Source organism: Propithecus coquereli, unplaced genomic scaffold, assembly GCF_000956105.1.
Source record: "Propithecus coquereli isolate 6110/MARCELLA unplaced genomic scaffold, Pcoq_1.0 Scaffold247, whole genome shotgun sequence".
Lineage (NCBI taxonomy): Eukaryota > Metazoa > Chordata > Mammalia > Primates > Indriidae > Propithecus > Propithecus coquereli.
Genome location: NW_012148030.1, coordinates 3,121,670 through 3,134,857, shown reverse-complemented (window position 1 = coordinate 3,134,857; position 13,188 = coordinate 3,121,670). Strand labels below are relative to the sequence as shown.

At 40.4% G+C, this 13,188-nt stretch overlaps 1 protein-coding gene across 1 annotated transcript in view; it reads right to left on the bottom strand.

The window, feature by feature from the left end:
- Window positions 1–13,188, bottom strand: part of SAMD12 (sterile alpha motif domain containing 12) — a 397,831-nt gene that overhangs the window by 65,482 nt on the left and 319,161 nt on the right. The gene's annotated exons all lie outside the window — the stretch shown is intronic.

Genomic DNA, 13,188 nt, shown 5'->3' with positions numbered 1-13,188 from the left:
TTCTCATTTCTCTTTCTTCCTCCTCCTCTCCATTATCTTTTCCTTCTCTCTTTTCTCCATCTTCTTCCCTCTCTCACTCTACCTCCCCTGACCCCCCCGCCTACCCACCCTTTCATTTTCCAAACATTGACTGCCTGCCTATTACGGGCAGTTGAGTGTACAAGGCGCTGGGAACTCACTGGTGGCCCGAGCAGTCTCTGTCCTGCCTGCAAAGAACGGGAATCTGAGTCAAACCTTCTAAGGGGATAAGGGAAGTCCCGCTATTTTATCCTCTGTGGGACTCTGGCTGTTCTGCCAGCCACTGCAACAGTCCCGGGCATGTGGGCATTCCTTCCGAGTGTGGCAATGGGGTGAGTAGAGTGTGGTGTCATTGCTGAGGAGTGAAGACGGATCCCATGTAGAGAGAATCCGAGCTGTGCATGGGTTCATCACAGACAGCATTGACTGTGAGACCCAGAGCCCATTAGGGAGGTAGGAGAATGTCCTGGCCAACATGGCTGCTTTGGTGAGAGATGGGGCACTGCCTCAATATCTTTGTGAACCAGCTAGAGATTGCACACATCCAAATGCATGCGATCTTTGTGTTTGGCACAACTAAGTAGTGTGGGTCTGGTTGGTATTTCAACTAAAATAGAAGCCCTGTAGAAAGACAGTGTGCTGTTAGCTCTGCCTCTGTACTGAGGTGAGATCTCGGGCAAGTCAATTTCTAAGTTCTGGGTTATGAAACTCGGTGTTCTCAATGCCAAAATGGGAATAGTGGCAGTACATACTTTTCATCATTTCTGTGCACATGATTAAATAACTTATGTATAGAAAACTATGTATTACTATTATTTTTAAATAGAATGCCCTACTTTTTTGTATTTATGAGGCTATACTATAAACTTTTGGTTTTTCAGGGCCTCGCAAGTTGCCTTGTGAACAGTAGGTCATCAATATGCCTTTGCTATCAACGCCAGCACTGGTAGGTATTTTAGGAAACTATGTTCCTGATGTTGCTGCTAAGATGAGAAAACATAGTGGTACATTGTCTGTGCCTGGCATAATTTCTGACATTTAGCATGTGTTCAGTTAGTTGTATGAACGAATGAGTTAACCAACTAACGTATTCCCTAACCAAGGCCAGGACTGTCTTCCTTTCCTTACATCAGATCAACGGATGTAATATTAAAAGGCAACACAGAGGTGATTTATGTGAAATCAAAACCCACTTATTCTAATTCCAAAATATTTAGTGAGTATCTGCTATATTTCCCAAGAAAAAAAATGCCCAGAATGAGAAATATAACACTTGGGCTTGCAGTTTATAACTATCCCTTCTGTTAAAAAGTTCTTACATTTCAATCTTATTGAAAGGTTCTATTGTATTCAAGAAAATTGTCTCAAACACTCTCTAGACATGTGTGAAGTTTAAATGACAACGGCAGCTACCACCATAACAATAATAATGCTTAAACTCTAGGCTCCTGCACGTAGAGTAGATTTCATCCCTGGGAAAATTGGCCACATCTGTTGTAGACAAAAGATGAAAGACGCAGAGGAGGGTGGTGGGAATGGGGCCATTAACCACTTATTTTAGAATATAACTTAGGTTTTGAAAAATCATTCTAGAGACAATTCCCTATATGTCAAGTATTAGGCTGTGGTGAATGTTACCACCCTGCGGTCTTTCAGGCTGGGGTTGACAGGAGGGTGAAGAACAGCTGCAAAAATGGCAGTGATGTAACACTCCATCTTCCCAATAGCCTTTATCAGTGCTGCAGCCTCCTTGCTTGAAACAAGAAAGTTCCAGAGATGATGATTCATGCTGCATGGAAAGACACAGTGAGAGCTATGTTGGAAGTGAGCTTAAGTAATACCTCCTGTGTCGTCATCCATCTTGCCACGCCGGGCTCTTTGGAGACAATAATTAATAACATGTATCTAAATTGTTTCCATTCCCTCTGTCTTGGGGCCTTGCTCCTCCTCCCACATAAACCTCCTGCCTTTCCCACCCCCTTTCTACCCGTGACGAATGAGTCATGAGAGTCCCTCTGCTTCGTACGTGATCTAACCACGTGACGGGCCACTCAAACACTCCAGTGTCATTGCGTGACTTTCCACCACACAGCCCGGGACTTGTCCTTACTTGGTCTCCTTGGCTCGTGTTTTTCCATCTTTCTCTGGCCCTTCTCATGCACTGAGATTTGCCCTCTGTCGGGCATGTTGAATTCAGAGACTGACAGGCAGTTCTGTTGTTAATTTCACTTGGTTTTTGTCCCCCCGTCCCCAAAACCAATGTCTCCTGCTTGAGGGTCCCCCGTATCAGGTATTTCTATTCCTTACCTTTGGTTTCCCTTATTTCTTTCCCAGTGCCCTCCCCAAATATTCCCTCAATCCTAATTACCATGATGTGGTTCAATTCTGTTGAGTCGATACCTTTGGAATGCTGACACCTGCACAGACTTTAAATTAATAAGCTCACAGAATCACCTTCAAATCCATAGCTTAAGCTGCATCACTGTGATGAAACCAGTACGGATGGGGGAGCAGGCTAGAGAAGGGGAAAATCAAATACACCTGAATCTAAAAGCCAGGCGTGTGCCTTATCCTTTATTTCTTGTTTTTCTAAAAAAGCATAGTTTGTACTCCATTCCCACTGTAGAAGAAAAATTTAGATATGCAAGAACAACAACAACAAAAATAATAGTTACCCTACATCCTATCTTCTGGAGATAGCTACTGTTAACATTTCAATATTCTTTCACAATTTTTTCTGGGTATAATGGATTCAGGATAAAAAAATAAACCATATACATACACATGTACACATATATTTACTTGTTACATACAGAACTTATTCTTCATAAGTAGTGTGAACATATGTGGTTAGCCTACAGGTTACAAATGGGTTATGTTTTAACAACTCCTTTTCACATTTGCTATGAGAACATATTTCCTCATTGAAACAGGGCTATTCCTGGTATTTAGTTTCCCAGGCTACACTTCAAAATTAATTTAACTTACGAAGTATGAGAACTTCATCTACAATAAAATGAGCAAAAGAGAATCAGAAAACCCGTTCTCCAATTTTCGTTCCACCATTCCCAAATAAAGCCCTGATATAGGTCAAGTTTCAGTTCAAAGTGTGTAAGACTAATGGAGATGAAGCCCCCATTTTCCCATCTTTATAATAATTCATATCTTAAAGTCTTGTAAATCTCTTAAATCACATATATGTATTAATAAATGGCCAGCACCCAGCACTACTCAACAAATAATTACAAAATGCACAGCAGGACCTCCTTAAATCAATATATCTGCACAAGATATATTTATATATTCTTTTTAGCTACAGAACCCATAGGTCAACGAGTCCTCGGGATACTTTGGATTTAAGCAGGCTGCAAGAATTCAATCCAGAATTTAGCAACAGTACAATTTCCACTTTTGTTAAGCCCCTCATCCCTTGTTTCCTGCTTGGTTACTAATCCCGAGCTCTACCTGAGCCCAGTTCATCTCAGAACACTACTGCTTGCTCACACTCCAGAAACGCTGGCCTCAAGACATTGCCCCAGATCCTGTGTAATCATCCTATTAGGAAAGGCATTCAGAACCACCGTCGGCTGCTCTGTTGTGCATGTAGACAAAACAAAGCTAAATACACTCCATGTTCCAAAGCCACTCCTTGTAATTCTTGCTCTGTTTGGGGGAGGCTAAATGCCAGAGAAGTGATATCTCTCACCACCAGCAGCCTGTGATTTAATCAGACACCTTCTGCCAGAAAGATGGTTAAAAGTCACCATAATAAAAAGAACCATTAACCCAGCCCAATTAACCAGTGACCTATCTGAAATGTTAAGACTGCAGAATCCAAGAGATACACAGAGATCTTTTGTGACTAATGTTACCTTTTTGAAAATACAAATAGATGGTTACTATAGTCTAAGAATTCTTTATATTTTGAGGCCTGGCTATTTTCTTGACTCTGGTCAGGGCAGATTGCCTTGATTTCTTCAACAGAACTCCTCTTTGAAATGACCATATGAAATCTACAAGTACAAGTCACAGCATCCCTGGGTCCATTCAGTTTGGGGGACACTCTCAGGTTAGTCTGGATTCTGGGCCTAGCCCTGAGTGTAATCTGCTAGCAGGAATGTCTCGGGTTTCATACTGCTGGCTGGGTGAAAACTGGTCAGTTTGACCTCCTTTCTCAAGGGTCTGGCTGGTCCAAAATCACCATCTGGATCCCTGTCACCAATGGGGACTGTTAAGACCAATCATGACCTTGAAAAAACATGACAAGTCAAATGCTGTTCTTCTCCTTGTGTTCAGAGTCATATTAGACATTGATCCCTTTTTTATTATGTACAGAGCCATTTTTAAATAAAATGCTTCCCCTTGACCTTGCTCACCACTCAGGTAAGTGTTCTACTACAGGTTGCTTTATGCTGGCGGGAGGGATTATTCCTTGCTACCGCAGACAGAAATAGCCTAACAACCTGGTCAAGCGAGCTGTTAGAGATACCGGAGATTCTTTTCACTGGTGTCAGGCTGATACTGAGTGTCTTAACCTTTCTATCTGTCCATTGAACAACACAAGCATTTAGAATGGAGAAAATAAAAGAGGTGGATTTGTGCTAGGAGCTGGAATGTACTGGGCCATCCCCAATCTGTGAACTTAAAAGAGAACTGCAGCAGAACAGGAAACGGGTTGAAGTTCAGTCATTTCGTTTTCCCCCCTCTGGGACTATTACAGTTCTCTCTGTATCCGTAACATGAAAGATCAGTCTGTGCTTTCATTATCAACCACTTTCCTCATTTGGATTTTTGAAGTCCGTATCTTTGGCTTGCTACACCTTACATAAGTTCTTTTCACATTAGCAATTGGGAATTTAGATTATGTTTCTGTCATTCATTCATTCATGTTTCCTTCCACAAGTTTTTTTTTTTTTTTTGAGTGCCTACTATGTGTCTGGCACCATGCCACTATGCTAGGTGCTGATACATTGGGCTTATTTTGCTTAAAATATCTAAGACCCTATTATTGGCCTATGTTATACCAGGCTCTGTGCAGCCTCATAGACTGTATACATGATATATCATCACTCATATTATTTCTAAATGGAAGTAGGAGTGAGGAGAGTGGTGAGAAAATAGAAGACTAATTACTCTCTGAGAGGTTTGTACACAATGGGCAGGAATGTTTGAACTATTATTGGATGCTCCATCCCTCTCTTATCTCCTTCTAAATCAAGGATATGGGAAAGTTGATGTGGGTAACACCATAAAGTGCTATCATCATCATCATCATGACACCTTCCTTACCTGGCAAATGCCCCTAAGAGGAAATGAGTTGAGAACTGAAGAATAAGGAAGTCTCTGCAAGGGTCACATAAAGCAATTTGATCTGCCAGGCTCCTGCATGCCCAGGCACAAACTCAGGGCCTATGGATTCTCATTTTAGATGTGTTCTATGAAAGCTGGCTCACCAATTTTAAATCTTCAGCAGATTGGAAATAGCAAATTAGTACACTTCGATGCTTACAGCAAAATGACAGCTGTCAGCCACACGGGGAGAGTGGGAGGGGGAAAAAAAAACATGAAACACAGACACAAGGCCTACAAAAATATAGCAGACTAGGTATGCAGCCAAATAATTCTAACATGTCTTAAAGATTTTGTGATTGTTACAGCCAGTATTCCAGCATAATAATCCAGAAGTCTATGTTTAACAGGCCAGAGAGATGAGCAACATATTTTAGAAAGATTTCCATAGATGGTTAAGATTGAAAAAGAATGTTTAATGGAGTGGTACTCAACCAGAGCACAATTTTGCACTCTAGGGACACCTGGTAATGTTGGAAGACATTTTTGGTCATCACAACCGATGGTGCTAGTGGTGGGAGTGCCAATGGCATCTAGTGGGTAGAGGCTAGTGATGCTGCAAGATACCCTATGATGACGGGAGAGGTCCCCACAACAAGGACGTATCCGGCCTCAAATGTGCATAGTGACGAGATTGAGACACCCTGGTTTAATGGAACACTACTTAATTATTTGGAAAATTAACTTATGTGGCCCATCTCAGTCCCTATTGATGCAGTAGAAGGAAGTGTCACTGCATCTCAACTGTCAAGTACTTTATACTGGTCAAGGTCCCTTTGATCTCATTTGATCTTCATGATAAGCTTAGGAGAGCACAATTTAGAGAGAGAGGAGAGCTGAGCAACAGAAGGCTAAATGATGTTTCCAGTGATGACGAGATGTCCTTACTCCCCACTTTGTGCTTGCTTTACAAAACTACTGTATTTAGATCTACTTATTTCTAGAACAAAAAGGAAGAATAAAAATAGTACCAGTGGCTATATATATCAAGTTTAATCTTAATAAATTAAAATGAATATGTAGGACTTAAGTTCAGGTCCAGGAGTTCTTCTGTTTGCTAGTTCATTTATTCTCCAAATAGCTGTTGAGCACCTAATATGAGCCAAATGATATTCTAGGTGCTGCATGCATGGTAGTGAACAAAACGGACGTCTCAGGAAGCTGACAGGCCAGAAGTATCTTCTTCGTGGTTACTAAACACATTGTGATTCTGGATAATACTGTCCAACAACCAAAACAAAGCCTCGCAAAATCCCAAATCCGTTGTCTGTGTTCCATATACCTTTTGCTCTAAACTTTGTATATTTGTGTGATTTATGTATTTGCCTTTTCCTCTGCCCCTTAAGATATTCCTCCTCCTTCTCCTGTCACCCAACAAAGCTCTGGACCTCAAAGGATCCAGAATGAAGGCTCCCTAATACTAGAGGTAGCAGTTTTATTTGGGCTCTTATGTTATTATATTTTGTAAATATCAGCATAATGTTAATGACTGTAAATTATTAAAATTTATCTGCTTGTGTGTCAGTCTTCTACCATTAGACTGAGTATGTTCTGTCTCCCAGGCTAGAGTGCTGTGGCATCATCATTGCTCACAGCAACCTCAAACTCCTGAGCTTGAGCGATCCTCCTGCCTCAGCCTCCCTAGTAACTGGGACTACAGGTGTGTGCTACCACATACAGCTAATTTTTCTTTTTGTTTTTTGTAGAGACAGGTCTCACTCTTGCTCAGGCTGCTCTCAAACTCCTGGCCTCAAGTGATCCTCCCACCTTGACCTCCCAAAGTGCTAGGGTTATAGGTGTGAACCACCGTGCCGGGCCCAGACTGAGTATCTTGAGGGAGTTCTTGGTTGTGCTGGACTCTTCCCTTTGTTCTTCCCAGTTCCATTTTCCACCTTCTCCACCCTGCTCTGTGTGTGGGGAAGATGATCTCTGTGAACTTCACTAGTGGGTGCCCTTTCTTTCTCTCTGGCTCCCAGTTGAGGTGGGGGGTGGTGATTGGCCAATGGGCAGTACCAGCAGGGGTTTCAGAAGGCAGGAGAAGAGTGACATGGGGACCTTGGAGTTTATCCTTTTTGTTTACCTCCCTGGCATGCTATCCCTGAGATGTTTGCAACTCCCAGAGGTGACCCTCTTCATACTGGTCTCCCTCCCGGTTACAGTACCCTCCCCCCTCCCCCTGGCTCATTTAGGCCAAAGAGTAGCCACCTACTCTTATAATCCCAAAGGATGGCACCATCTCTTGTGACTTTGCTTAACACCAATCTGTACATTTGCAATGAGCCCCTTTCCGAAACTCCCTTCAAATTATAGAATTTAATTGAACTCTGTTTCCTTTTACAATGGTCTCATTCATTTTAGTATTCCAGTGTCTAACAAAGTGCCTGGCCCAAAAAAGATGCTCAATAAACGTTTATTAAAAGTGTAAATGAATGAACACAGATGTTACAACAAAATTTTAGTCAGTCTTAGAATTTTTCATTTGTCCAAAAAGCTGCTTTCATCAAAGACTTCAATTTCCTCAGAAGTAGTGAATTATTTTTTTTGAAACTCAACTAGACACAGTACCACTTACTAGCATTGCTGTTCTTTGTCATTTTCAATTTTACAGAAAACAGAAGTAAGATGACATCTGTACTTTTCCCTAGAGCATCCAATAATTCTCCTGAATTCTTCATTAGTAACCTCAAACACAAAACAAAATCAAAGCATGCAACTTCTGTCCTAACCAAGCCCCAGTCAGAAAACTTCCACCTCTGAGGATACACATGACAGTTGAATAGACAAGAAAGGGAAAGATTAAATTCAACAAGACTCTCATATTTCAGCAAAAGTTTTCACCCAAAATAAATATGACATATTAAATAAGCATCAGCCTCAAAGACCTTCTTTTGGAGCCTCGCTGGTAGTCATGTTTTCCAAGTTAGCAAATGCCTGCTGTTAATATGAAAATTGATTTCAACTTAATTTGGCAACCAAGAAAATACATTATTTATTTATTTATTTGGTTGGTTGGTTATTTTTGGCTATTACTGTTCACATGCTGTCGGTGACTGGCAGAGTTAATAGTCATGATAGCCACTGACCATTGATAACATTTTAGTGATAGGTGACAGGTCCTATACTGGAAACTTTTCCAAGTTTATCTTTGCAAAAAGAAAACAAGTTAGGTATTAGTCCTGCCATTTTATAGAGGGCAAAGTCGAGCCTGGCAGAGTCTAGTTGCAGAGGTAGGATTTGTAGTTTCTTTTTTTTTTTAAATTGATAGTTTTTTTTTTTTCATAATAGCCAAGATATGGAATCAACCTAAGTGTCCAACAATGAATGAATGGATAAAGAAAATGTAGTGTATATACACAATAGTATATTATTCAGCCTTAAAAAATAATGAAGTCCTGTCATTCACAACAACATGAATGAATCTGGAGAAAGTTAAGTGAAATAAGCCAGACACAGACAGAGGGAGGATTTGAATCCAAGTATGCTGACTCAGAAGTCTTAGGTTGGAACTGCCCTTCCTCTGATCAACAGCCACTCACCTCTAGGATCAAAGAGACCCAGGTGGATATGTAGGAACTTTTGAATTTTCAATCCACTAGATACCAGTTCTTTTGGTGTGGAAGTGTTTGACTTTTCAAAGTCTGTCCAGGGAGACCAAGTCAGTTAGTTTTGAGAGTGGGTTTGGGATGATGCCAAGGAAGAAGGTAAAAAGAAAAAAAGAAAAAGAAAAGCAATTTCACAAATGTTCAAAGGCAAAGCGAATTCTACACGGTAACAAAACACTGTTTACATTTCTGTTGATAGTCTAAGAAACTTCCTCATAAAGGGATAGAAAGCTCGAGGCCCATGCTAACTTCACTGTCTCTTTAAATGTTACCCTGCACCTAGTATATTACAGAGAAACTACAATCCAGAACAGATGGAACAGCATAAAGCAGATGCAGATCTGAAGTCTAAATAGAGATGAACAATTCTTCAGCTAACCAGAAAACGAGGTGGCGGCACAGACAACATGGGAAGAAGCAGTTTACACTGGAGAAAAGTCACTGGCAAATGCACCCATGGTCACCACTGAACAGCGCACAAAGATTATTTCATGGCATTTGAAATGACATACCCTTTTGTCTTCCTGGAGTAGAAAGTAGGCTTTGGTGGAATACTCAGGAGGAAAGCTGAGAAATCTGAACACTTTAAGGCCATGGTAGGTAGAATTGAAAACATACAACCCAAGGTTTTGATAGGCTTCTAGAAGAGAGCTCAGCCATTAAGAGTATTTTCTATATTAGGTGGAGGCCCTCAAATAATTTTAATCAAAGATTAGATGTAGAAGAGATGTTATTTCTCTGACAAAATTTTTTTTCATTAATTTTATTTTTATAATTTTAAAACGTGTGCTTTTATGGACATTTTCCAACATGCAAAATTAGAGACAATAGTGCTATGAACCCATCACCCAGTTTCAACAGCCATCAGCATCTGCCACCCTGTTTTATCTCTTATCCCCTCTCTGCTTATTGTTTTAATATTTTAAAGCAGGGTTTATAAAAAGCCCTTTCTTAGTTTTCCTGTTTGTAAAATGTGCCGACTCCTACAGCTGATGGTTAGAAGAAAAGCTGTAAAGTGTTAAGCACAGAACCCTGCAAAAGGGAAGTATTCGATACATGTTCGTTGCAATCTTATGTGTGGACACATAAAAACAGTAGCAGAGGCTATGGAAAGATCAGGACAGGGAAATCAGGTTCTTTTAGGGATCTGGGATTGTTGTAAGTATTGGATATTGGGAAATGTGAAACTCTCCAGGCACAGATTTTACTGAAGTTAAATAACAGCATTCTGTTCAAAGGCACAGACACATGTATCCCAGAAAAAAATCTATTAGTGAGTCAATTCCTATATTTACAGGCTGGCTTCTTATTCACCGTATTGCCTTAAACGTTACCAAAAGACAGAGGGAAAAAAAAAAAACAAAACTCAAAGACACTGCTGCTAGCTTCCAGAACGTTTAGATTTCCGCGGTGAAGGCAGAGCAATTGTGGAAGAGAGGTTCCGGCAAACATGAAGAGGAGCATGTGTGAAAATACAACTGAAAAACTGTATGTGTAAGTGCTTAAAAGGTGCTGAATAATCACTCCTGCTCAGATACATCATAGGTAGCACCAGTGGCGTGAACAGCAGCGGGCCCTGCCTGTCAAGCTCTCAGTCAAGGCACTGACAATAAACCCATAAACAGTCCTTAAAAAGCTTCCACAAACTGCAAATGCACCAATCGCTCCTTTCTTAAGCCACGAGAAGATCGTTTTCATCATGTAATTTGAGACTTCCTTTACTTTGTGAAAGCTATAGCCATATTCCCTTGCAAATGAAATAGTGCTACATTCTGTTGTTTCTAAACATAAGTTTCAGTTTTATTTTCAGTCTCCAGTCCAACTTTCTTACTGTTTCTTATGAAGACCTGCAAAAATCAACACAATCTCCTATCCATAAGGCAAATGGTTCCCAGGTAACCACTGCTGTAGCTTTTGTTCTATCAGCACCTTTACCACCCATTGAGGTGCCTAGGTAGCACCAACATGGATTAACATTCTCCTCTGCCTTCTGTCCTTCCCAAGTTCCTAAGGGATAGTCTCAAATCCTGGACTTCTGGCCATCTTTCACAAAATTTTTCACACTAAAGCATGTTCTCATATTCCACTTTAATGACACAAATAATCATGTATTAGAGTAGTCTTTTTGTTTTTAAAGTCAAAAAGGGAAGACAAAATTGTTTCTATAGAAAACATTCTGCAAGGCCTGGTGACCCATCACAAGGAATTTAGGATACTCAGAGGTAGATGTTCTCTAAAGTTGGTTAGGGCCACTAGGTGAAAAATAATATTGTTACCATATGCACTTAAATGGGTGACGGTGGAAGGCCAGAGGAAGACAAACAATGAAGTAAATGTACTACAATGAGAATTGGGGTTCCTGAGAATATGACCTGGCAACTGCATCGTCTTACACGAGCTCCCAGAAGCTAGGCACACCAAAGTTTACATTTCTCTCAGCTGCTTCTACACGGTTGGAGAACTGGTGGAGAAGGGAGTGACAATGAAACTTCATGGATGTGGCAGCATAGTGAGCTGAGGACTTAAACCGAGACGTAACTGTCCTTTATAAAAAGGAAGGGACTGACCACAAAGAGAATAAGTTTGATTCAACAAGTGCTTTCCTGTGACCTCTGCTCTACTGCTCCTTAAGTGGCCACTGAAAGTTCTATTATCCTGCAAAGGGCAGGACTGGAGAATGTTGCTTAGTTACTTCCCATGGTGATTACCTGAGGGAGTGGAACTGTACTGCGATGAGGCAGTTTCATAATGAGAACATCCTGAATTCAGTCATCCCAGCACTATCAACACTACTAAGCTCACTAAGTATTCCCAGCTCTCCTTAGGACTTGTACATCTTCAAAACATCCACAACTGGCTAATTGATTAGGACTTGGCCAGACAGCTCCAGGTGGCTAATTGGTAAAGCGATATCTCAAAGAGCATTCATCTTTAATTATGGACATTTGACATCTTTATGTAGGTTTTATGAGATGTTAAATACATTTTCACTAGACATCCATTGAAGCCATATGGCAGCCTTGAATATGTAGAACAAATGAGGCATAATGAAGCTATTTATTTATTTATTTTAGAATGGCAAGACATACTGTTGAGGGCATTTTTTTTTTTTTTTCCAAGTTGAGGCTAGGAATTTAGGTGTTTGGGTAGTAGAGAAGACATTATATACTACTTTAGGATAGATGGAGGTGGATACAAGGACAGGTACCATCCAAAGTGCAAGAAGGAAAAAGATTCAGAAACAAATCTCCCTATTGCAAGAGGAATATCAAAGGCACAAAATAGTTGAAATATCATATTTATTTAGGATCTAGGTATGATAAATAATATGGATCAGACTCACAACAGGCTCATGGACACTTAAGTGGTCCATGAATGGGCATCAGGGACTCTGTGATTCTCCCACAGTATGTGTAAAATCTGTACATAGGAATTTTTCTGAAGACGAGGTCTACAGCTTTAATGAGATTAGAAGTGGCATGACTGAAAAACAGATTAAGAACCATAGAGCTCCATATCCAAGACTGTAAGGCATCATACAATGTAAGACACCAAGGTGCGTGGATTTCACCTCATACCTGTTAGGATGACTGTATCAAAAAGACAAAAGTAAGTTTTTGGAGGATGGGGAGAGAGGGAGACCCTTGCTCACTGTTGGTGGGAATGTAAATTAGTACGGCCATTACGGAAAACAGTATGGAGGTTCCTTAAAAATTAAAAATAGAACTATCATATGATCCAGCAACCCCACCACTAGGTATATATCCAAAGGATGTGAAATCAGTATGTCAAAGATATATCTACACTCCCATGTTCACTGCAGCATATTCACAATAGCCAAGATATGCAATCAATGTAAGTGTCCCTCGGTGGGGGAATAGATAAAGAAAATGCAGCATATATGCACAATGGAATACTAATCAGCCTTAAAAAAGAAGGAAATCTTGTCATTTGTGACATGGTTGAACCTGGAGGACATTGTCTTAAGTGAAAATGCTGCATGACCTCTCTTATTTTTGGGATCCAAAAAAGAGAAAGTTATAGAAGCAGAGAGTAGAATGGTGGTTGCCAGAGGCTATAGATAGAGGGGTTGGGGAGATATTAGCCAAAGGATGCAAAATTTCCATTAAATAGGAGGAATAAGCCCAAGAGATCCATTGTGCAACATGGTGACTATAGTTAGTATATTATATATTTTAAAATTGCTAAAGTGGATTTT